The sequence below is a fragment of the Pristis pectinata genome, chromosome 30 (assembly GCF_009764475.1).
Source record: "Pristis pectinata isolate sPriPec2 chromosome 30, sPriPec2.1.pri, whole genome shotgun sequence".
In the NCBI taxonomy this organism is placed as follows: Eukaryota; Metazoa; Chordata; class Chondrichthyes; order Rhinopristiformes; family Pristidae; genus Pristis; species Pristis pectinata.
The window spans coordinates 18,165,585-18,191,039 of record NC_067434.1 but is presented as its reverse complement, the minus strand read 5'-3'; positions in this window follow the sequence as shown (position 1 = coordinate 18,191,039).

The following is a 25,455-nucleotide window of genomic DNA, read 5'->3' as shown; positions in this document are numbered from 1 at the left end:
CGGGGCACCTTCACCAAAAGCACCGCAACAACTTGAGAAAGCAGAACACTTTCTCAAGGGCAATTAGCAAGGGCAATAAATGCAACCCTTGCCAGCAATATTTGAATCCTGTCTATGAATAAATACCCTGAAAATGAATTTCAACCAGATAGACAGTCAGAAAATAAATTAAATGAAATTGTCTCCATCACTTTCCCATTGCTCTTTATTTCAAGCCTTCTACCTCTGTGGAATTTTTCTTCATTTTCAATCTCCCTCCTTCATTCCATTTTTCTGTATTCTCTTTGCCTATCTTCCCACTTCACCGCCCCACCGTTCTATCTGAGGGAACTCTTCCACTGCTCGACCATGCTCTTCTTTCTGTAATGTGCAGGTAACACATTCATTCACATTGCGTTTGCCCAGGTGGTTCCACTTCCTAAGGGAACCAGTGCTGATCTGCATGGGGTTCACATAGATTAATGGATGCATCATTACTAGCAGGCAGTGTTAACCCTGTGTTAAAGCATGACTACGTTGTATTAAACCTTCCATTTCCTCTTCCCATCTATGTCTAGGTAAGGGCAACGACAACTATTGTAAAACTCCCTTGAGACTTTGGTGGTGATGGACTGACAGATCTTCCAGACTATTGGATGTTGCTCATGTTATTATGTCAACCCACTTTTAATTCATTTTTTTTGGAAGTTGCACGGTAATACAATAAGTTTTTCAGTGAACCAGGTGAGTTTAAAGAGAATGCAAGGAACAAAACCCAGTGAGTATAAAGGGAGCGCCGGAAACAGGGCTCCGCTGAGCTTATAGAGTGTCAGTGCAGGGCCCCAGTGAGTTTGTAGTAAGTGTGGGAACAGGATCCCGGTGGGTTTATAAGGTCTGCCTGAAACAGAGCCCTGGTGAACTTATAAGGAGCTTGGACATGGGGCCCCAGTGAGTTTATGTGGGAGTCCTGTGAGCCAGATGTCAAACCATCGGGATTTCCAAACAATTGGATAGCAGGTTATTGGATTTTTACTGTAATTGGTGATTTTCCCTGCTGATCTACGTGAGTGTGGGGAATCAGTCACACAAGAGTGCACTGACTCTTAACCCACAGCATGCACTGTACTCTAAGCCAGAGGGCCAGTCTGTGTGTCACACTCACTGCTGCGATTGACAGAAAAGCATTAAACAAGCATCAGGAAGGAACCCTTACCTTTGACAAGAGATCAAAGGACAAAGAGTGCAAGTGTAGCTCATTCTCAGGAGGAATGTGTACAGGCCATCACACAGCTAAAGAGGAACTGTTTTCGTCAAGGGACATTTCTGTGAATTGTAGAACAACACGGCATGGAAGGCCATTTGGCCCCTTAATCGCTGTGCTTGCTCTTAGGTCAATTTGTCCAATTTGGTATTGGTATTGGTTTTATTATTGTCACTTGTACTGAGGTACAGTGAAAAGCTTGTCTTGCATACCATTCGTACAGATCAATTCATTACACAGTGCAGTTACATTGGGTTAGTACAGAGTGCATTGATGTAATACAGGTAAAAACAATAACAGTACAGAGTAAAGTGTCACAGCTACAGAGAAAGTGCAGTGCAATAAGGTGCGAGGTCACAACAAGGTAGATCGTGAGATCATAGTCCATCTCATTGTATAAGGGAACTGTTCAATAGTCTTATCACAGTGGGATAGAAGCTGTCCTTGAGCCTGGTGGTACGTGCCCTCAGACTCCTGTATCTTCTGCCTGATGGGAGAGGGGAGAAGAGAGAATGACCCAGGTGGGTGGGGTCTTTGATTATGCTGGCTGCTTCACCATGGCAGCGAGAGGTGAAGACAGAGTCCATGGAGGGGAGGCGGGTTTCCATGATGTGCTGGGCTGTGTCCACAACTCTCTCCAATTTCTTCCAGTATCCCATCTCCTCTGTGTGACCGGTATAAATGGAGACAAAATCCCAGGGTCAATTAAATTCTAATAACATGTGTAAATAAGGCAGCAAGACAGAGTTGGCACAATGACCCAAACTGGCCTTCCATGTGGGAACTGCCCTATTGTTTTTGCAGTGCTGTGCACTTCTTCAGCTGAAACCACAGGCCAGTGACCTCTTCCCAGAGATGAACTAGTTTTTGCTAGTGTTGGCTGAAGGAAGGGTGTTAGCCAGTGATCCCTGCCTTTCAACAGTGCCATGGGGTTCCGAACATCAACCTGCACCAGTAGAGCAGCCAAAGGAGGCCTCAGTCTGCAGCATTGCCTCAGTGTTGGCCCATTTAATATGGTCAAGTCTAGTGCTGGGGATGGAACATCCAACACAGTGGCCCAGAGGCACAGTAGCACTCCTGAACCTAAATGACAATCTTTATGGTGATGAATGCTTGAGATGAGGTGCTATACAAATGCAGCTCTGTCTTGCTGCTTTACTTACACACATTGACACCATACAGGACTATGGGGAGAGAGAAGGAAGGTGGAGTTCCCCTTAGTCCTGGAGTTTTTTCTCTCTAATATATTTATCTAATTCACTTCTAAAAATTCCTATTGAGCCTATTTACACTATCCTTTATAGCAACTCATTCCACATTACGCTCACTGTGGAAGTTCCTTCACCAGGAGCATTGTAGGGCCTCAAGAAGGCAGCCCACTGCTACCTTCTCAAGTGCAGTTAAGGATGAGCAATAAATGCTGGCCCACACGTCACAAATAAATTCAAAAGTCATAGTCATAGTCGAAAGTCAAAGTCAAGTTTATTGTCATATGCACATACTTGTATGTATAAGTACAATGAAAAACTTACTTGCAGCAGCATCACAGGCACTTGGCATCAGAGACACAACATTTACAAGAAAAACGTTAATTAAACATAAATTATAATAAATTATACAAGAAAAATCAACTCGAACAGAAAACAACAAAGTCCATTGTAGTGTAAAGTGGTTAAAATGGTCATAGTGTTACTATACTGAGGTAGTGATTAGGATTGTGCAGAACCAAAGGGAAGTAGCTGTTCTTGAACCTGGTGGTGTGGGACTCCAGGCTTCTGTACCTCTTGCCCGATAGTAGCTGCGAGGAGATGGCATGGCTTGGATGGTGGGGATGGTAGATGTTGCCTTCTTGAGGCAGCGCCAAGAAGGCTTTACCAAGATAACAGTCTCTGTGTGTTCTTCAAATCCATTGCCTATGAAACATATAATGGGATTTTCTTGTCAAGAATAGGGGCACAGATTAGATGAATAGCCATAGTCTTTTTTCCCAGGGTAGGGGAGCCTAAAACTAGAGTGCACAGGTTTTAGTGAGAGGGGAAAGATTTAAAAGGGACCTGAGGGGCAACTTTTTCACACAGGAGGTGATGGGTATAGGGAACAAGCTGCCAGAGGAAGTGGTAGAGGTGGGGACAATCCCTACACGTAAATGATATTTGGACATACATGGATAGGAAAGGTTCAGAGGGATATTGGCCAAACACAGACAAATGGGACGAGCTCAGTTAGGCAACTTGGTCGTCATGGACGAGTTGGGCCAAAGGGCCTGTTACTGTGCTGTGGAACTCTGTGACTCTATGCCCTTTGAAATGGAAAACCATTTGCTATGATGTCATTTAGGTGATCACTTCCCATTCCTCTGATTGGTTATTCAGATACCTTCAATATCAAGCTAACTTGAGATCTCAGGTAACCGAGGGCTGACCCTTCCCCCTCATCTCCTACGTCCACCCCACCTCCTTTCACATCCCTAGTCATGAACAGTCATCTACATTATTGAGCTGTGCCCGAGGCATCATGAAATGCTAATGGTAATAGTCTTTTATTTTTATTGCTGTTACATAAAAAAAGAATTGACCATTATGGTTTCCCAGGAATGAATTGACCCCACAGTACAGCCTCAACTGCCCACTCAAACCAAGGAAAATGTCCAATAAAAATATTTTAGGTAAGAAAGTCTTACATTTATATTGGAACCTTCCATTAGCTTAGGTCCTTCCAACCATATCTCAGTCCATGTTTTATTTAATGTACCAAGCAGGGATGAGAATGACCAGATAATCTATTTTGTTATGCTGTTGATTGTGGGTAAAAATCAGCCAGGACACCAGGGAAAATTCACCTGTTCTTCTTTAAACTTGTGTCAATGGATATTTACATCCCCCAAAGAGGGGAAGTGAATTAATGTTCATCTGATGACAACGCCTCCCATCAGTACAGCACTTGCCCTGCACTGCACCAGGATGTTTCCTGCGCACAACTCCCCTGAGTGAATAGAGCCCACAACCAGGCAAACGGAACCTTCCTCAAGAGCCTTTAGCTGAATGAGTGCAGGTGATTGGGAACAAAAGGATGAGAGAGGGGGTTAGGCATGTCTCATTGACCTTCAGTTAGTTTGTTTCTCATCCTCTGCATAAGACCCATTATTCTCTGCTTGATTTTCATTCTCTTTGAATATTTCAATATTCTCTTTCGATCTTTTCCACTTCAATTGTATTGTTTTGCTTGATCCAGTCAGAGATGAGGGCTTCTATCTCTAGTTGGGTGAGTTTTCATCACATGATGTCAGCATAGGACCAAGGTAGCACCTTCAATAGGACAGAACTTGCTTGGTGCTGCGTAGTGTCAGGGCAGTATGTCCTCCAAACTCACAAGTATCTCACTGGAAAGATAGTGTGATGTTAAACTTATCTACAGGCTGAGGAGTCAAAAGCCCACTTAATCTAACAATGTGCATAAAATTGACAAGGTTAGATAAAATCAACATGGATTTATGAAAGCAGAATTGTGTTTGATAAATCTACCGGAGTTTTTTAAAGATGTAACTGGTAGAATAAGTAAAGGAGAAATTGAAATGTGGTGTTTTTGAATTCTAGAACATAGAACATAGAACACTACAGCACAGTACAGGCCCTTCGGCCCACAATGTTGTGCCGACATTTTATCCTGCTCTAAGATCTATCTAACCCTTCCCTCCCACATAGCCCCCTATGTTGCTATCATTTATATGTCCATCTAAGAGTCTCTTAAATGTCCCTAATGTACCTGCCCCCACAACCTCTGCAGGCAGTGCGTTCCATGCACCCACCATTCTCTGTGTAAAAAACCTACCCCTGACATCCCCCTTATACCTTCCTCCAATCACCTTAAAATTATGTCCCCTTGTGTTAACTATTGTTTTCAGAAGATCTCTGATAAACTCTCTTATAAGAGGTTGCTGTATAAAATTAAACCACATGGGATTTGGAGTGATATATTAGCATCAATTAAAAATTAGTTGACAGGCAAAAAACAGGGAGAAGCAATAAATGAATCTTTTTCTGGCTGGCAGGTAGGAACTGGTGGAGTACAGAGGGGATCAATTTTTGGGTCCTAGCTATTGACAATATATATCCATGATTTGAATGAGGCAACCATTTATAATTTATAACATTCTGCTTGACATGACGTGGAACTGGGTTGGGTCGTGAGATCTGAGGAGTAAGCGAAGAGCCTACAAGATGGTTTAGACAGACTGAGTGAGTCAGAACAGGGCAGCTGAATTATAACATGGATAAATGTGAAGTTACCTGCTTCGGCTGAAAGGCAGAGTATTATTTAAATAGTGATAGATTAGGAAATATTGATGTACAAAGATTTCTCACCATCTCACCACATTACTGCAAGTGCAGAGTCAGGGTAGGAAGCAGCACCAGTCACATACTGTGCAAAACACTGGGCTTCAAAAGGAGACATGCAAAATGTAGGCTTGCTTGCAGAAAATGTACAAATTTCTTTGAATCCCTGCAGAGCTGGTATCTCGGCTCCTGAAAGCCAATGCTTGCTTGGATTAGGGAGTAACCACTGTATGTTAAACCCATGTACGTTTTAAGACTGAGACAGTTCCACTCCATTGGAGCACCCTCTTAACAAAACATAGTCCAGCGATAAAACTTGGCCAAGCGCTTTCTTGTTTGTCGTCATGGAGACTTGCACCACTTCCTGTCTGTGCTGCCTCACATCCTCCTGGTTTTCATTCCTACCGCAGGGTGAATGATGTCACCCTCCCCAGTCCAACCCCTCACACTTTCATATTGCAGAAAGGGGAAGTGAGGGCATCAACGGCAAATGGGCTTAAATTCATCACGGGATTGTTGCATTGTGGTCGGTTCCTATTTATAGGCTGGTTTAAATTCACTCTCTGAGTAATACATCGAGGGTGTGCTGACGGACTAGCTCCAGAGCAGTGAAAGACTTGTGGCAGAATTGCTATCAGGGAGTGCAGTAGTATGGAACTTGTCCTAAAGTCCTAGTGTACCCATGCAGTTGGTGGGCAATGCATCAGGGGTGCCAACCAATAGGTGGATTGTTTGGAGTAGGGAGGTGACTACCGTTCATAGAACCATAAAATCATCGAATCGTACGGCACAGAAACGGGCTCTTTAGACCGACCTCGTCCATGCCAACTGTGATGCCGATCTACATGAATCCCATTTGTCCGTACTAGGTCTGTATCTCTCTCACCTTTCCCATCGAAAATGAACTCACAATTGCACAGCGCTGAAGATGACAGCATTGTGAGACTTCATTTCTTGGCACAACTCTCTCAATCATCTCCCCCCCGTCCCTAAATTATCCAACTCCTCATCCAGTGGATGAGTGGCGTAAATATCCTCCAATCAAAACATTCAGTTGCCTGTCAGATCTCAGATGTTCAGCAACTCAAGCCTGGCTGGTGCTAAGAAAGAACCAAGGACCAGTCGATATGATAGGATTCATCCGGAGAGCTGTTGGCTGCCACCAGATCGCTCTGCCTGAGAATTCCCATTCAGGGAAGCCACAGCCATTGCCAGTGGTCTCAAGGCTGAATTCGCCTTTGGTCACCTGAACTAACATCTCTTTATGTGTTCTGGGGTTTGTTTCTGGCTGATAATCACACTGTAGAGCAAGTTAGGAGGCTCTTACAGTGTTATTAAATGCATGTTATTGGTAGAGTAGCAATTGAGATGTACTGTGAGCTCAAGTCCCACAAAGGCAGCTGTAGAATGTAAATCCAGTCAATTATATAAACTGGAATAAAAGTCTATGTTCTCGGTGACGGTGACCTTGAAACTACTGAATTACTCTGAAATGAATGAATGAGCTGAGGCTGAAATATAAAAGCAAAACGCAAATAGAAATAGTAACAGAAAATGCTGGAGATACCCAGCAGGTCAGGTGGTGAGGCTCGTCTATGGTGAGAAAAATGGCTAATTAACCTGCCAACCCACACATCTTTGGGATGTGGGAGGAAGCCAGAGCATCTGGAGGAAACCCACACTGTCACAGGGAGAACATGCAAACTCCATGCAGATAGTACCAGAGGTCAGGATTGAACTGAGGTTATTGGCGCTGTGAGCCAGCAGCTCTACTAGCTGTGCCACTGTGCCACCCTATAGGACCACTTATGTGCATTCTGTATCCTTATGTCCAGAGGGATATGGGCCAAATGCAGTCAAATGGGTCTAGGTGAGGTAGATACCTTGATCGGCAAGGACTAAACAGGCCAAGGAGCCTGCTTCCATCCTGTATAACTCTATGACTCTTTGACATTTTCTTCATGAGGCAGTCCTCCCTCACCCACAGACCCTTCACACGGAAAACAGGATCAGAGACGGAGAAGACTTGTGCATGTACATTTGATATCAGCAGCTGCGTCACAGAGTCTACAGGAGAAAGGGCAGTGGCCCCTCTCATATTTGTTGTCAACATCTCCCCCAGAGCTGCCATTTACATTTGGATCATGCTCTTCATGCCTCTTGTCCTGTTGCACTTCTCACTGTCCACCCCTGCTTGGTTGGAGGGTCCAATTCCCAAGAAGAGGTGTACACATTTGGAGGAGCAGCCATGCTTAAGATTGAGATGAGGGTGTTGATCCTCAGGGTGTTTTAGTGTGAGAGTGTGAGGATGGTGAGAGAGGTTAAGGGTCCCTGGGAATTGAGGATTAGGGGTTGGAGTCATTCCTCTCCAGGGCAATGTGGAGAGGAAGGAAGCAGGCAACATCAGTTGGCTCAACACACAAAATGCTGGAGGAACTCAGCAGGTCAGGCAGCATCTATGGAGGGAAGTGGACAGTCGATGTTTTGGGTTCCTTGCATTCGCTGCTGGGAGACTCGTTACTGGAAAACTCAGCTCTGACAAAAGTGTGGTGGAGTCATAGAGTCACACAGCATGGAAACAGGTGGCCAAGATGCCCATCCTAAGCTAGTCCCATTTATTAGCCTGTGGCCCATAACCTTCTAAACCTTTCCTATCCATGTACCCGTCCAAAGGTCTTCTAAAAGTTGTTATTGTACCTGCCTCAACCACTTGCCCTGGCAGCTCATTCGACATACATACCACCCTCTGTGTAAGAAAGTTCCCTTAAATCTCTCGCATCTCATCTTAAACCTATGCCCTCTGCTCAAGATGGTGCTGGAGCATGGCAACTCGTTGCAAGCTGCTCTCTGCTCTAGTTCTTGATTCTCCAACCCTGGGAAAAAGACTGTATTCACCCTACCTTTGTCCCTCATGATTTTATACAGCTCTATAAAATCACCTCTCGGTCTCTTACACTCAAAGGAATAAAGTTCCAGCCTGTCCAACCTCTGCAGGCTGGGATTAGAGGAACATGCTGATTCTGAAGGCAAAGGCAGCTGGGGAGGTTCAGCCCTACTTTGAGGGAGGTGGGGGAGGGGGTGGGGTTAAGGAGTCAGTGGGCAGTGACTGAGACGGCAGACGCCAACGAGGTGTGGTAACCGTAGAGTGGGCGGAGGTTGAGTCACAAGAGGATTAAGAGTGTGGGCAGCAGGGTGTTACCAAAGCCCTTGGGAATCGCTGCTGTCAACAACTGGGCCCTGTTACCAATTCTCATTGGCATCCTATCATAGTAATCAGTCCTCAGACTGGCAACATGGTCCCCAGCTGTTTCAGCTTCATTATACAACTAAATCAAGAGATGCGACTGGTTTATTTATTGCTGATCGCTTTTGCTTCAGTACAGGGATCCAATTAAAAAAAAGATTCGCATTTCCGTAGCATCTTTTGCATCCCTTTTAGGACATCCCAAAGGGCTTTACAGCCAATGAAGTAGTTCTGAAGTGTAATGTAATAATTTGTACGCAGCAAGCTCCCATAAAGGCAAGATATAATAACCTGGTAATCTGACTTTTTCTTTGAATGTTGTTGGTTTAAGGATACATATAATCGCAATTCTTCAGAAAAGGGCAATGGTAATCTCAAACTCTTTCCCCTCAGGCTTATTGAGACTTGGGGTGCGGATCAACCATGATGTTCAAAACTTGAATTTTTGAATTTCATTTGACGGTAAGATTGAAAAGTGTCAAGCCAGGTAAATGGTGGTAAGGTTGAGATCAGGCACAATTTTATCAAACTCAATGTCAAGTTTATTGTCATGTGCACAAGTACGTGTGCACAGGTGCAATGAAAAACTTACTTGCAGCAGCATCACTGGCACATAGTATCAGAAAAGCAGCATTCACAAGAAAAACATAAATTATACACAATTTTTTACAAGAAAGAACACAATTAGAACAAAATAAAACAAAGTCCATTGCAGTGCAAAGTGATCAAAGTGGACATAGTGTTGCTATACTGAGGTAGTGAGTAGGGATGTGCAGGTTGGTTCAAGAACTGAATGGTTGAAGGGAAGTAGCTGTTCTTGAACCTGGTGGTGTGGAACTTCAGGCTTTTGTACCTCCTGCCTGATGGTAGCTGCGAGAAGATGGCATAGCCTGGATGGTGGAGATCTTTGATGATAGATGCTGACTTTCTGAGGCAGAGCCAATATTGGGGAGGGATGTGCCCATGATGTATTGGGCAGAGTCCACTACTCTCTGCAGCTTCTTACATTCCTGCACATTCGAATTGTCATACCAGACCATCATGCAACCAGTCAGGATACTTTCAACAGTACACTTGTAGAAGTTTGTTAGAGCGTTCAGTGACATGCCGAACCTCCTTAAACTTCTAGGAAAGTAAATATGCTGGTGCACCTTCCTTGTGATGGTGGAACAAACTTGAAGAGCTGAATGGCCTCCATCTGTTTCTGTGCAGTTCTATGTAGAGAAAACGTTTTCCACTAAGTCAGCACAGTATGTTTCTGGTCACATTTGTTGAATATCTGCATTTGCCCTTGAATTGTCAGCCGTGGGAAATGGGATTTTTTTTTCTCCTCTTAATGTCAGGAGTATAAGAGAGTTCTGGTTGCCAACTCTGGAGATTGCATCATGTGCCGTGAGACCCTGCCTCCAGCTGTATTTTGTTTAATTCCTCTGTGATTCTTCTGGAGAGCAGTCGCTGGGAGCAGCATCCTGAAGATTAGTCCCTGCAAACTCTGGTGCAATTCTGACTGGATTAGCAGCTCCAGTGACAACAATCTGTCAACACTGGCCTTGAATACACAAGGCTCCAATTCAATCTTGTAAATGATATGCATTAGAAAACTGAGCTCCCAGAATTACTTCCACATAGACACGTTACTCCAGCTCGGTACAGAGGGAGTGCCGCTCTGTTAGCCGCGCTGTCTTTTACATTTGATGTTAAACCGAGCTCCCATCTGCTCTCTCAGTTGGAAGTAAAAGATCCCATGACACTATTCTGAAGAAGGCCATGGGATTTCTCCCATGTCCTGGCCAATATTTATTCCTCGATCAACATCATGAAGAAAACATATTATCTGTTTGTTAACTATTTGTGGGAGCTACTGCTTGCAAATTGGCTGCTGCATTTCCCACATGACAAGCATGGCCACACTTAACAAGGTCTCCTTCATAAGCTGTAAAGCAACAAGGCTGGGAAAGATGCTATATAAATGCAAGTCGTTCTCTTTTGCTGCTTGACCATCCCTGCTTGCCTGTCTCTAACTTTAAATTTATAATCAGAGACAGGAGAAGGCCACTCCCTCCTCCCCCCAGACTAACCTGCCATTTATTAAAGTGATAAGTGATCGTAACATCAACCCTATGTTTCTCTCTACCTGATGACCTTTCAAGAATCTATCTTTGCTTTAAACTATTCAAAGACTTTGCTTCCATGACCTTTGAGATAAAGAGTTCCAAAGATTCATGACCCTCTTAGAGAAAAATTTTAAACTCATAGAGTCACAGAAACAGGCCCTTCAGCCCAACTCATCTATGCTGACCAAGATTCCCATCTCAGCTAGTCCCATTTGCCCACGTCTGGTCCTCTAAACTTTTCCTATCCATGTACCTGTCCAGGTACCTTTTAAATGTTGTTAATGTACCTGCCTCACCCACTTCCTCTGGCAGCTCATCTTTGTCTTAAGTGCATGGCCATTTATTTTTAACAACTAGTTCTAGATTCTCCCACTAGAGGAAACATCCTTTCCACTTTCACCCTGTCAAGACCTCTCATGACCTTATATGTTTTAATCAATTCAACTCTCAGTCTTCTAAACTCCAGCAGATACAATCTAACTTTCCCTCATAATACAGCCTGGTCATTTCATGTATTCGTCCTGTAACGCTTCTCTGAACTGCTTCCAACACAGTAACATCCCTCCTCATATGGCATGGCTTTAAGGTTATGGGTAGGAGGTTCAGGGGAGATGTCAGGGGGAGGTTTTTCACCCAGAGAGTGGTTGGTGCATGGAATGCACTGCCTGGGGTGATGGTGGAGGCAGATACATTGGACAGGTTCAAGAGTTTGTTGGATAGGCATATGGAGGAATGTGAGATAGAGGGATATGCGGGAGGAAAGGGTTACATAGTGTGAGGGTGGTTTGATGGACGGCACAACATGGTGGGCCGAAGGGCCTGTTTTGTGCTGTATGGTTCTATGGTTCTATGGTTCTATGGTATAGAGACCACTGCTGCACATGGTATTGCAGATGTGGTCTCAACAATACCTTATATAACTAAAGCATCACCTCCCCAATTTTGCATTGAATTTCCCTTCTTCCCTACAATTATAGCCTCTGCTACCAGTGGAGATAGTTTATGAGTTTACAGTCTGTTCTTGTAGTCTGACCAGGTATGAAATTAAAACCTGACCTTAACCCAAGCTCAACACTGACAGTCTGAGACTAAAGGCCTGTTTTTTTCCCCATTTCTGATGTATTTGATGAAATGCTGATGTGCAGATGGTACAACGCAATTGATTGAGGGCACTGGACACATGCAGTTGTACTGAGCCAACCATCCTGACCTGGATAAAGTGCTGAGCCAGACCAACCAGGCATGGCCTAAGCTGATATGGGTGTTTTGTCAATGTGAACACCCGACCCGAGCCAAACCCCATGCACTTAGTTGGGTCCTGGTGGACCAGGGAGCCAAGGTCCAAGTGCACTGTAATCATTTTAAACACCTCATGGTCTGGGTTATCAATGCACTACAGCACAACCCCTCCAATCCCCACCACCCCTCCAATCCTCTGCCACCTTAGGTGTAGTCACCATTAACTTCCTCCTGTCATCAAAAGTGTTGAGGTGTTGTGTTTTTTTATTGAGAGAATGTCAGGTCAAGTACAAGGTTTAGAGTTCAGGCTATCACTGAGCAGATTGAATTGGGGACCAGGTTCCTCTATGAAGAACCTTTCTGATCAACAATAGTTGCCTGAAGCCCTTTTGCTGCCTCCACCTATCACCTCCCAGCCCCTGTCGCCATCTCCATCCTTCCCTCCCCCACCTGACTCCATCTGCCAATCAACTCCTCCTCACCTGGATCCACCTATCGCTTGCCAGCTCTTGCTCCACCCCTTCCCCTCACTCGTTTATACTGGGCATCATCCCTCTGCCTTTCCAGTCCCAATGAAGGGTCTTGACCCAAAACGTCGACTGTCCATTTCCCTCCACAGATGCTGCCCGACCTGCTGAGTTCCTCCAGCAGTTTGTTTTTTTGCTACAGATTCCAGCATCTGCTGGTATGTCCAATAGTTGAAGTTCCCCTGGTCAGGTTCATGTCAGACTTTAACTTCGGACTTGGTCAAATGGGTAGTGCAAAGCATAAACAGAGAAACCATCTCCTCTGATGGCAGTGAAAATAGTTATCTCTCTTCAGACAGTTTTGTCCTCCTTTCTATCCCTCTGTTCTTCGCCCATTCTAACTCCATGAGTAGTGGCTGATGTCTCAGATGGGGTGTTTGACCTACAAGGAGAGATTATGCAGACTGGGTCTATACTTTCCAGAGCTGGAAGAGTGAGAGGTGATCCCCATTAAATGTATAAGATAGATATAAAACATTACAGCACAGTACAGGCCCTTTGGCCCATGATATATATAAGAATCTTATACATTTAATGGGGATCACCTCTCACTCTTCCAACTCTCGAAAGTATAGACCCAGTTTGCTTAATCTGTCCTTGTAGTGGAGGTGCAGGGATGTTCCTCTCCTTCCCCCATCCAACAACCACATTTCCCCAGGGGTTGCTGCTAGAACCAAGGTCACAGTCTTCCAGTAAGATCTCAGCCATTCAGGACAGAGATGCAAAGAAACATTTTCACCCAGGGAGGAGTGAATCTTTGGAATTTTATCCCCAGGAAAGCCGAGGAGGATCTCTCACTGAGTGCATTCAAGACCAGGATTTTTTTGTGCATTAAGAGAACTAGGGGATATGGATTTAGTGCAGCAAAATAGCACTGAGGAAAAAAAGATCAGCTGTGATCTCGTTGAATAGTGAAATAGGCATGAAGGGATGAGTGGCCAATTCGTCAAGTTCTCCAGTCACTCATGAACAACCAGCTGCGGGAATGAGACATGGGAGGTGTTTAAAAGAGGAATGGAGGTAAGTTGCTCTCAGTTTGTTACAGGAGGAGAAAAGTACAACAAATATGATGCATAACATTAATAAAGTTATAGAACAGGGGGGCCACATGTAGGTGTGGGCATTCACCACTGAGTAATAGATCTGATGAATCATTTGGAAAGTAACAAATTTATTTCAGAGCTGAGAACTAAGTGACCTTTCTTAAATACCTAGGAATTCACAGTAAGTTTGTTGCTGGCTAGTTTTACTATAAAATACTTCCTATATGTGCTTTTTATAAGATAAAAAGATTTTTAAAAAGATCCCAGGAATGAAAGGCTTAACGTATGAGGAGCATTTGATCGCATTTGATCTCTCTGGGCCTGTACTCAATGGAATTCAGAAGGATGAGGGGACATCTGATTGAAACCTACCAGATACTGAAAGGCCTGGATAGAACGGATGTGGAGAGGATGTTTCCATTAGTAGCAGAGTCCAGGATCCGAGGGCACAGCCTCAGAATAAAGGAACGACCTGAGATGAGGAGGAATTCCTTCAGCCAGAGGGTGGTGAATTTGTGGAATTCATTGCCACAGAGGGCTGTGGAGGCCAAGTCATTGGATGTAGTTAAGACAGAATTGATAGGTTCTTGATTGGTCAGGGGGTTAAGGGTCATGGGGAGAAGGCGGAAGAATGGGACTGAGAAAAGAGAAAGAAAATCAGCCATGATTGAATGGCAGAGCAGACTCTATGGGATGAATGACCTAAATCTGCTCCTATATCTTATGGTCTTATGATCTAAAATTGGAGTTTTAGAAAAAGCAGAAAAACCTATTCATGTGTCAGGTATCTCGATGGATGTGATGAGTGGGAATGATCAGTGAGGGCCAGCCTCCTGTTGCTCTGTGGCATCAGCCTCTCCATCCTCCATCCCCGTCCACACTGAATGTCAAAGAATTTCAATACTGCACAGGAGCGCCTCGAATCGGTAAGAAGCCCATCAGTTTATTTCACTTACAACGCTCTGAGAGGGAAAGGCTTTGCCAAGAAAAACAGGATCTAACTTTGTGTCCTTGTTCGCATTTAGAAATCGTCAGATATCTCTGTGACAACTGGATCTCTCTCCATTTAATGAAACCAAACATTCTGTTTTAAGAAGCACAGACCCCATTTTCCAGAATGCTCTATATGAATCACAATTTTCACCATTAAAGCGGCTCCATATTAAACCACATCACATCAGACCTTCTCATCAGCAATTTGAGCAGCAGTAAAATAACAAGTAATCCAATTTTTGCTGTAATTATTATTTGCTTGCTCTGTAATCCTGTAGCTATAAAACTGAATTAACATTTAAAGTACACAGACAATTGTCATTTCAAACCTAGGATTGCTAATTCAATTTGGACCTCTGCTGGAGGTTTGGTCACATGATCTCCTGCCCCACTCAGCATTTTTATCCACTGTCTCCAAGCCCTTTCTAACCGATAGAGGATTCATCAAAAGATTTGAAATAAGAACCTCTTTTTACCACGGGTGCTCTCCAGGTGTTGATCAAACATCAGTTCTTGGGAACTGTTGGATAATCCTTGGGAAGGAGAATTGCCAACCTGATCTAAAATGTTCATCACAACTGATAAGAATAAAGTCCAGAGGTCACAGAAAAATTACAGCATGGAAGGATGCCATTCAGCCCGATGAGTCCATACCAACTCTATGTCAGAGCAATCCAGCTCTTCATACTTCTCTGCCTTCTCTCCAATGCCCTGCAGATTATTTCACTTCAGGTATAAATGGGAACTAGTGAAGTTAATGGGTTGAGGAGGGATCTGAAGACGTGGGTCTTAAAGTCCTTGAACACAGGCAGGAAAGTTGATGGTTGGACTGCAAAGGTTGTGACAAAAAAGGACACAGGTTGCTCAGTTATGCTATGACTTTAGTACTGACTGCATGATCCTCCTGTGTGCCAATGGGGTCCAATGTATTCCTTGCATTGCAACAGTACCTATGCTCCAAAGAACATCTTTAGATGTGAAGTGCTTTGGGACATCATGAAAGGTTTTAGAAATGCCAGTGTAGAAAGTTTATCCATAGGAGTTGTTCTTTGCAGAGAGGAGATTCAGTAAAGGTGTTCAAAGTTATGCTGGATTTTGACAGAGTAAATAAGGACAAACTGTTTCCAGTAGCAAGAGTCCCTTGACAAAAGCCAGGTTCAAGGAATTGGCAAAATCATGAGATGGGAGAAGTGGTGAATTTTTTAATGCAGCGAATGTAATGATGGGGAATAAACTGAAAGGAAGCAGAATCAATGGTAACATTTATAGGGCAATCAGAAAAATACTTAAAAATAAAGTATTTCCAGGAATATGGAGAAAGAGCAGGGATCAGGAATTTTGATTTTGGAGACCATGGTATAAGGCAGTAAGGGCAGTCAGCTTTACCTTTAACTCTTAGCAAGTTTGATGACCCAGCTCCATGTAAACAACTAGGAATATATCAAGCAATAATATCAATGCAGAGTGATTTAAATGACAGACTGGAGCAGAAACTAAAGGAAGGAATGCAGTTTCACCAACCTGTTAACACTAAGTGCTCTCAGTTCTGTCCCATCATTCCTGCCATCATTGACTGATTCGCCTCTAGTATCTGGTCCATTTGACTTTCCATGATTCCTCCATTCCAGAGCTGTAGGATATACTGAAGGAGTAAATTTAGGCTAATTCCAGAAAGTTATTCAACAGTGCACCATAGAAATGAGAGGCAATTCAAAACAAGATATTGGTACACTGACAATTTGATTCACAAAGACCACATGGCTAAAAATGGAAATAACCTTCCCAATGTCCCACGCCTGTAACCATGATTTTATTTTACCTGTTTAACCTTTCCTATTCAAATAAAATAGAGGTAAAGATCCCTGGCTGTGAAGAACATTGAACATTGTCAAACTCTGAAAGAATCCATATGATTATAAGGTGTTTAGTTACTTACATGATGTGGACATTGTTGGCAAGGCCAGCATTTATTGTACATCCATAACTGCCCTGGTAAACCATTTAAACTGCTGCTGTTGCTATGGCAAAGGTGTTCCCACAATGGCACTGGTTAGGGAGGTCCAGGATTTCAACTCAGCAACATTGAAGGATATATTTCCGACTTGGGATGAAGTGTCATATCATTGGGAACCTTGTGCCTGCTGCCATGTCCTTGGTGGTAGAGGTTGTGGATTTAGGAGGTGCTTCCACTGTAGGCAGCTTTTTCTATGACAATCAATCCTGGCTCAGTGGGCAACACTCTTGTTATTCTGTTATGCCAGAATCCTGATCACCTATTCCAGGCTGATACTGCCAGCTCGTACTGAAAAAGCTCTGCACTATTGGAACTGCTATCATGTCAAACTGAGGTCCTCTCTGCTCTCTCGTAAACAAGAGGGCATAGGATTAAAGATGAGAGGGAGGAGTTTTAGAGGGGATCTGAAGGGAAGGTTTTTCACACAGAAGGTGATTGATATCTGGAATGCACTGCCAGACCAGGTAGTGGAATCAGATACATTTACAATGTTTAAGAGGCATTTAGACAGATATTTAAATAGGCAAGATGTAGAAGGATATGGACCCAATGTGGGCAAATGGGATTTGTGTAAATGAGTAAAAGGTGTTGGCATGGACATGATGTGCCAAAGAGCCCATTTCTGTACTGAATGATTCTTTGATTCTCTGAGAAGATTCCCATGGCACAGTTCTGAATCAAAGCAGGCAAGTTCTCTCCAGTGTCCTCTCCAATACTCATTCCACAAGCAACATCACCAAAAAGAGCTATCAAGCTCTGTTGCTGTTTGTGGGATCTTGTCATTGACGGATTGCCAACTGTTTTTTTGACATTACAACAATGGCTACACTTCAAAAGAGTTCCATTCACTGTAAATCACTTTCAACCATCCTAAAGACATGAAAGGTGTTATAGAAATGCAGAAATAGAAGAACTTTTGCCTTCATTTACACTGTGTATCACATTGTACATTTCTTTGCTTCCAATCACTGCACATTCTGACCCGCCACATGCAACACCACAGGAGAGCTGCCTGAATGGAAATAATTGCATAAAAATAGAAATAAAATTAGCCACCTAAAAGCATCCTGTCATGTATTCTAGAAAGCAGCAAGCACAAGCCATCACTCGCTCCAGAAGTTACGGTTGAAACATATAATCATTAGAGCAGTGAAAGATTTGGGAACAGCCAAATGTCACTGCCTTGGTTTTCTATGTTACCTCATGTGTAGAATGGCAAAAAAAATAGCAAGGAGGAAACCTTTCAATCCAATCCATTATATCAGTATTCATGCTGCATGGCCCTCTTTATTTATTTTATCTTCTTATCAGAATGTCCTTCTACTCCTTCTATGATCCAAAGGGCCTGTTTCCATGCTGTATCTATCTATGATTCTTCTATCTTTATCTAGTTAGACCTTAACTCTACCTCAACCTCTCACCATGGTGACAAGTTCAGTGTTTTCACTATCCTTGAAGTATATTCCCTATTCCATTTATTAATTTATGGTCCTTAACCTTGGACACCATCTACAAATGGCAGGAAGTTCTCCTCACCTGCCCAAGCAACCTCCTCACCATTTGACAGACCTCGCTCAGGTCAGTCCCAAGCCCCCAGCCTTCCGGAGAAAGGATCCTCGACTTGCTCGTTTACTCAGAGGGATTGAATTTGACTTAACTTAAGGAGTCCAGCATGGTTCTGTTTGGGAATGTGTACTCAAGGTAGTAAGATTTGCATTTCCAAAGCAACGTTCACAATCCTTGCAGGAAATTCCAAAGTGCTTCCCAACTAATGAAGTCTTTCTGAAGCACAACTACTGTTGTAACGCAGGAAACATGCCAGCTAGTTTGTAAAATGCAAGCTCCATCAGACAGAGTCACTGATTCATGCAGCACAGAGACAGGACCTTTGGCCCTATGAGTCCATGCCTAACATCAAGCACCCATTTACACTAAGCCCATCGTAATTTCCAAATTCCCATCAATTCCCCAGATTCTATCCCTCACATGCACACTCGGGATGGTTTACAGTGGTTAATTAACCTACCAGCATCTTTGAGATGGGACAAAAAGCCAGAGCCCTTGGGGGGCCTCCCCTCCACTAACTCCATCTGCACTTCCTGCTGCCTCAGGAAAGCAGCCAACATAATCAAGGACCCCTCCCACCCCGGTGATTCTCTCTCCTCCCCTCTCCTATCGAGCAGAAGATTCAAAAGCTTGAGAGCACAAACCACCAGACTCAAGGACAGCTTCTATCCCACTGTTATCAGACTCTTGAACAGATCTCTCATACATTAAAAGATGAACTCTTAAACTCTTGATCTCCCAGTCTACCTTGTGGCCCTTGCACTTTATTTGTCCCCCTGCACTGCACTTTCTCTGTAACTGCAGCACTATATTCTGCATTCTGTTTTCTTTTCACTACCTTGGTGTAATTATGTATGGCATGATCTGTCTGGATGGCATGAAAAACAAAAGTGTTTCACTGTTTCTCGGTACACGTGACAATAATAAACCAATACCAATACCAAATCCATTGCATCACAGGGAGGATGTGCACAACTGTGCCCCCTATGATTTAGTGCTGAGTGCAGGATAAATATTGGCCAGGACACTAGGTAGAAAGCCCCGCTCTTCTTCGAATTAGTGCTGCAAGATTTTTCATGTTAATCTGGGAGAGAAGGCTGGACTTATGTTTAACATCTCATCCAAAAAGTGATACCAAAGACAGGGCAGCAAACCCCAGTACTGCACTGGGATGTCAGCCTATTATTATGCCTAGGTCTGGAATGGGGCTGGAACCCATAACCTGGCTCAGAAGTATGAGTGCTACCAATTGTGCTTCCTTTGGCACTTTAAAGGTGATTAACAGATCTTACTAAAGCCTGACAGATAATACAGGGGAGAGCTTCAACCAGCCCAACCTTAACACACACCCACAAATACATTTATAAACTTACACTCAGTTGCGTACACACATTACTCTCCATTTCAGTGAGGCATTGATAGCTGTAATGCACATCCGCTGGAAGTCATCCCTGTGAGCTTTCAAGTTTTGCTTTAAACTGTTGCCAGAATGGAAGTACACAGAGAATAACAAATTTCCATTTTACCAGGCTTTGAATAATGTGGATGGTTGCACTGGAGTCCTGGAAGGAGAACTGGAATGGAGACCGTTAAATTTTTATCCTTTGTGGGAAAGCTTTTATTCAGTTTTGGTTCTAATGGCCAGATATACCATGAAGTCAATACACAATAATATCCACACTGAAGATCTAATGACTTGGAAATAACAAGAGCACATTTAACAATAGTTAATCAAAAAGTAATAACTAGGAAATAATGTATTATCAATAAAGAGAGAGGGAGATATTTCAAATAAAGCCATTAAAAAGTATAGATTGCATTATGGTGGCATGATGGGGCAACACTTAGCACTGCTGCATTATAACTCCAGGGACCTGGGTTCGATCCTGACCTCAGGTGCTGTCCGTTTAGACCTGCTGTGTTGCACCATGGCTGCTGGGTGTTTGTTTCCTCCCGTCTCCCAAAGATGTGACGGCAAGTTACTTCGCCACTGCAAATTGCTCCTTAGTGCAGGGAAATGATGAAAAGAATGAAAGGGGAGTTCACAGCATGTGAGAGAGATTAAATTGCAGGGCTACAGAGAAGTGAGAGAGGGAATGGGACTAATGGGATTGGTCTACTGGGCTGGCAGCTGACATGGACTTGATAGGCTGAATGGCCTTTTATGTATGTGGGAGTAAGTAATAAGATCCGGCATTGAAGAGGGAATGAGTTGTGTACAGTGTGAAAATGGAGCGTTAGAAAGGGATAATGTGGCCAACGTGAGAAGACAGAGAGAGCTGGGCAAACTGGTAACTATTTTGCACATTGATGCTACATCCTGTTTTCTAAGGCACTGTACAAGTTTCCACCACAGAAACAAGGAGTGCCACAACCACACAGCAGATCTCAAAACAAAAGAAAGCTAAGAAAATATGGAACAGAAGTAGGCATAGGCCATTTGGCCCAATGTATCTGTCCCACTGTTCAATAAACTCATAGCTGATCTTTTACTTCAGCATCAATTTCCTGCACTAACTCCATATCCCTTGATTCCCTTAATATCTGAAAACATTGATCTTTGCCTTGAATATACTCAGTAACTGAGACTCCACAACCTCTTGGACTTTCAAGAATTTGCTACACTCTAAATGATGAGTGAACTTTCTTCTCATCTCAGTCCTGAACTGTGAATCTCTTACTCTGAGATCATGACCTGGTTCTAGACACTGCAACCAGGGAAAACATCAAACCCGAGCAGATGAAGGGTCTCGACCCGAAACGTCGACTGTCCATTTCCCTCCATAGATGCTGCCTGACCCACTGAGTTCCTCCAGCGCTTTGTGTGTTGCTGAAAACATCAACCCCAGCACACTCATAGAGTCATAGAAAGATACAACCCAGAAATAGGCCCTTCAGCCCATCAATTTTGCACCAACCAAGACCGAGAGTCCATCATCAGAATCTCTTCCTTCCTCTCTGACCCCCTGGTGAACAAGCTTTCTGAGATGAAGCGACAAAGAGGTCTGAACCCAAAGTATTCCTTTGCTGAAAAACACTATGCTGCTAGAGGAACTCAGCAGGCCAGGCAGCATCCGTGGAGAAAAGCAGGAGGTCAATATTTCAGGTCAGGACCATTCTTCAGGACTATTCCTTTGCTCTTGCAGGAGTAGCAGCTTTATTCACACAGTTTCACCATGGCAACATGCTGGCTACATTTCATAATAAGAAAATTTTTCCCCAAGAGAATCTTTTAGGCTTACATAAACATCAACTGCGTTTAGAAATGGAAGCAGATGTTTCCCAACCAGCCCTGACACACTTGATGGGTTTGTGTAGGATCCCTGTCTGTTTGCTCAAGGCAACCTGATGGATCCAGCATTAACAGGTAGCACATGGACAATGTTAGGACAAGCACATTATGCAGAATTATATCCAGCCGAGACTGCTCTACTACCTTCAGCCTGCCATCCCATCTCACCCAATCACACGTGGTGGCAAAAGACCCAGTCAAACCTTCTCAGGGCACAGAGACCCCTCCTTATTTAAAGGTTAATGGGATCATCAACCAAGTAATATACCCATCTCATTCTCCTTTGGGGTCAAGGATGACTTGCATCCACTCTGGGTTTGTGGGTACTAAGGTGCTAACAAGGCCAATGCGGGACCTGCAGACTCTTCCACAGATGGGACAGGAGGTGACTGATGGGGCAGGGGAGTAGATAGTTTGTGAGGACCATACCTTCTGCCATTCACACATGATCTCTGGTTGCCCCCAATGTACTGACTCCAGGTACTCAGTTCCATCTTGAATGCTCCTTCTCCAATTGAGCAGTCATGGGGCAGAAACTCCAAAGATTCAATGTTGCAAATATTTCCGGGAGTCTTTGAATGCATCCATGAATATTTTATTCTGTCTACCTGGGAGTCTCTTTCCATGGCAGCACTTGGAATAGGGTCTGTATCAGAACTCTAGTGATGGGGGCATGCAAATGATGTGGCCTGTTTACCAGAGTTGACCAGGTGTAATTAGGCTCTCAATGCTGGGGATGTTGGCCTGGGAGAGGACATTGGTTTGATTATCCTTCAGTGGATCTGGAGAGTTTTGTGGAGAAAGCATCGGTGATATCTTTCCGGTGTCTTGAGGTGTCCGTTGTAGGTAGTGCAGAAGCGCACATTCTCCCTACATTCTCTTCATCTCTCCCCAGATTCCACCACTCACTTACAATTTACAATGGTCAACTTACCTACCAACCTGCATGTCTTTGGAATGTGGGAGGAAACCAGAGCACCTGGAGGGAACCCATGCTACAGCACCGGATGTCAGGATCGAACTGATCTCTGGCACCGTGAGGTGGATATGTGTATAAAATCATGAGGGGATCAATAGGGTGAATGCACTCTGTCTTTTTCCCAGGGTTGGGGAATCAAAAACTAGAGGACATGATTTTAAGGTGAGAGGGGAAAGATTTAATAGAAACTTGTGGGGCAACTTTTTTACACAGTGAGTTGTATGTATGTGGAACGAGCTGCCAGAGGAAGTGGTTGAGGCAGATACAATTTTTACAGTTGGATGGGTACATGGATAGGAAAGGTTCAGAAGGTTATGGGCCAAATGCTGGCAAATGGGACTAGCTTGGATGGGCATCTTGGTTGGCATGGACCAGTTGGGCCAAAGGGCCTGTTTCTGTGCTGTATGACTCTTTGACACTATTAGCTGCACCACTGTGCCAACCCCAATGAAGTCCTGCTATGATTACTGATCATTGAAGGGCTTCGATAATCATCGCTGCCCAGCAGACCATAAGTTTTGTGCCAAGTCTGCAGTCTTGTTCTTCAAACACCCCTATCTCAATCGACTGAAAGGATATGCAGGCACATTGAATGCAGTGGTGAATTCCATCAGTGATGTCTGCACTCACCAAGAATTAGCTCCCAAGTTATAGGAAGTGGTCCACACTTTCAAGGATCCCAGTAAGAACCATTATTGTCAGAGGGCAGTTATGTGCAGCAAAGCAAGTTGGTTGAGGACTTACAGATGTTGAGGATAAGGCCCACCCTGGAGTATGCTTCAATGAATGAGTCAACAATGGCTTGGAGCTCAGCTCCGAGCACACACCGATATCAAGTGTCAGGGCAATGAAGTAGCCTTGTTTAACACCAGTGCTCACTGAGATTGGCTCTGCTGTCAATGTGATGGGTTAGCGTCATGACAGGGATGCAATAGTGTTAATAGAAATCATAGGAGCACCAAAATCTTATCTTTCTTCCAACAGCAAGGTAGCTGAGGTTGGCTGTAGTGTAATTTATGGGATGATTCTATAACTCTCCCACCAATGTGCATGGCTCCATATTCTTGTAGAAGGTTAAGGCTGATTTTCTGTACATATCTCCATCCTGCACTTACTGCATTCCTCTGTAAGAAATAACCCTGTTTTTGTTGGGGAAGTTGCTCCAACTTCTGCTGTAACTTCTGGGGTTCTTCTGCACTTCAGAGCAAGTAAACATTTATTTGCTGTATAATCAACGGTTTACTATGAGCCTAGACATTCGTCTAAGCCAGTGTTGTCAACAGGCAGTCTACAAAACTGATCAAGAAAGGTTTACACGTGTATGGTGCCTGGTGTTGGATGAATCACAGGTGGTGATGAGCCAGCAACAGGAGCAAGGTAGGTCACCCAATTGAGTGGAACTGCAACGACATCTCCTCAATGACAGTAAAACTAAAGAGCTGATCGTTAACTTCAGGAAGGGGAAGGAAGGCAAACATGTGCCAGTCTACATTGGTGGATCGATGGTGGAGAGGGTCAGCAGCTTTAAATTCCAGGGCATCAGGACAGGGTGACCTGTCTTGGGCCCAGCACACAGACACAATTACAAGGAAGGCACGCCAGCATCTTTACTTTCTTAGAAGATTAAGGAGGTTTGGCATGTCACCAAACAAACTTCTACAATTGAAAGTATTCTGACTGGTTGCAACATGGTCTGGTACGGCAATTCAAATGCGCAGGGTCGTAAGAAGCTGCAGAGAGGAGTGGACTCAGCCCAATACATCACAGGCACATCCCTCCCCAACATTGGCAATATCTGCATGAGGCTCTGCCTCAGAAAGTCAGCATCTATCATCAAAGATCTCCACCATCCAGGCCATGCCATCTTCTCGCAGCTCCCATCGGGCAGGAGGTACAGAAGCTTGAAGTCCCACACCACCAGGTTCAAGAACAGCTACTTCCCTTCAACCATTCAGTTCTTGAACCAACCTGCACAACCCTAATCACTACCTCGGTATAGCAACACTATGACCACTTTGATCACTTTGCACTGCAATGAACTTTGTTTTTCCCTGTTCTAATTGTGCACTTTAATGTAAAAATTGGGAGTAATATATTTTTATATTTTTCTTGTGAATGTTGTGTCTCTAATGCCAAGTGGCTTCTGCAAGTAAGTTTTTCATTGCACCTGTGCATACATGTACTTGTACATATGACAATAAACTCAACTTGACTGCAACAATGGTCATCATGATCTACAATCTGCTGTCTGAAAGGGTTGTGGAAGCAGATGCAATTGCAACTTTGAAAGGAGAATTGAAGGGAAAACATGTTCAGGACTGTGGACAAAGGACATGGATGTGGGCCAATTTGATTGGCCTTTCAAAGAGTCATCACTGGCAGAGTGGGCTGAATGCTTCCTTCTATGTCTTACTGCTCTGATCCTGTTTGATTTTACCCACTTGTAAGATACACGTAAAGCCGTGTTAGCTTTGACCTATCTTGTGCTGGATCACTTGCACGGATGTCACAAACAAATTAACAATAGCAGAATTGAGGAGCTGAATTATTAATCTCTTCTCCTGAAGCAGTCAGTGTTTATAAAGAAACTACAAAGACATTTCTCTGCAGCTTCCTTGCCTCTATTTCTTGGGTGCTATGGTAACCAAGGACATCTCATTCACTTGATGTAATAAATGGTTCTGACAATCTTCAGAAATAATGATATTTATTATTTATGGTCGAAGTTGCTTTTGTCTTTGCTAAACTGAGAGGCAGCTCTTGTGCCCCAGCAGTCTAGCCTGTTAGCGCCGGACAAACCAGTTATGGTGCAGAGCAGACAGAACCTGCAGACGCTGGAGACCTGAGATAAAAACAGAAAATGCTGAGAA